We start from the raw sequence: 1,267 nt of genomic DNA on the forward strand, positions 1-1,267 counted from the left end.
CCTCACCTCTCGCTCCCTGCCCCTCTCTGTCCCCTCTCTCTCTCTCTCTCCCCCCTCCATCCCCGCTCTCTCTCCCTCCCTCTCCCTCCTCCCTCCCTCCCTCTCCCCTCTCCCTCCCTCCCCTCTCCCTCTCCCTCCCTCCCTCTCCTATCCCTCCCTCCCTCCCACTGTCTCTCCCTCCTGTCCTCCCTCTCCCTCTCTCCTCTCTCCCTCCCTCACCTCTCCCTCCCTAGTGCCTCAGGCCTGGCCCGACTGACCCGAGCTCAGCTCCCGCTGCGGCCCGCCACCACTCACACGACCTCAGCTCCCGCTGCGGCCCGCTGCCGCTCACCCGACCTCAGCTTCCACTGCGGCCTGCCGCCGCTCACCCGACCTCAGCTCCCGGTGTGGCCCGCCGCCGCTCACCCAACCTCAGCTCCCGGTGCGGCCCGCCGCCGCTCACCCGAAGTCAGCTCCCGCTGCGGGCCGCTGCCGCTCACCTGACCTCAGCTCCCACTGCGGCCCCACTGCCGCTCACCCGACCTCAGCTCCCGCTGCGGCCTGCAGCCGCTGCTCCCCCGCTCGCTGTCTCTCGGGCCACGTGGTTGTCTGTTTTCCCCACACAGCCAGCCAGTGAAAAGAAAAACAAAAGAGATGAAGAGTCAAATTTAAAGCAGCCTCTCCCCCGCTAAAAGGTGAGAGCCAGAGGGAGATTTTGCGGGTGAAGAAGGGCCGCCGCCATTTTGTGAGGCACTAACGGCAGTTTGAAGGATTAGGCCCCACCCGCAAACGCCATGAAATGCCCCCCCGTGACGCAGCGTGGTTTCCCCATAGGATTGGTGAACCATCACCTCACTTAACGCTAATGAGCGATAGGATTGGTCAACCGCTAATGAGCGGATTTTGTCCGTTTTTTGAAAGTTTTTTCTATACTGTCCAAACACTTTTTGTCTGACCAAAAAGTAAATACACATATGACACTCCCCTAATCATAGCCTTTCTTTTGATATAACATATGTGTAGGTACGCTCTATCAACTTTGAGTGATGTCCGGACAGACAGACAGACAGACAGAGAGGCACCACGATCCTTTTTTATATATATAAACTAGCTGGAGTGCCCGGCGGTGCTGAGGGAATCAAGAACCCTGTGCCATGTTTATAAAACTGTTTATGAGACTGTTGGGATTAAAGAACTCTTCCTAAGCACCCAGGAGAGGGGGAAGGAGAGAGTGAGAGAGAGAGGGAAGGAGACAGAGAGGGAAGGAGAGAGAGAGAGAGAGGAAGGA

At 58.3% G+C, this 1,267-nt stretch overlaps 1 long non-coding RNA gene across 1 annotated transcript in view; it reads right to left on the reverse strand.

Annotated features, from left to right (window-relative positions):
* The window catches only part of LOC147095844 (uncharacterized), a 4,844-nt gene extending 4,119 nt beyond the window's left edge, over positions 1–725 (reverse strand). Inside the window, exon 1 of the long non-coding RNA XR_015074646.1 lies at positions 480–725. This is a non-coding gene — a long non-coding RNA (uncharacterized LOC147095844). The remainder of the gene's footprint in view (positions 1–479) is intronic.
* Between the last annotated feature and the right edge of the window lie 542 nt (positions 726–1,267).

This window comes from Somniosus microcephalus, unplaced genomic scaffold (genome assembly GCF_052327205.1).
Source record: "Somniosus microcephalus isolate GS21.2 unplaced genomic scaffold, FLI_Smic_1.0 unresolved_chr1, whole genome shotgun sequence".
Lineage (NCBI taxonomy): Eukaryota > Metazoa > Chordata > Chondrichthyes > Squaliformes > Somniosidae > Somniosus > Somniosus microcephalus.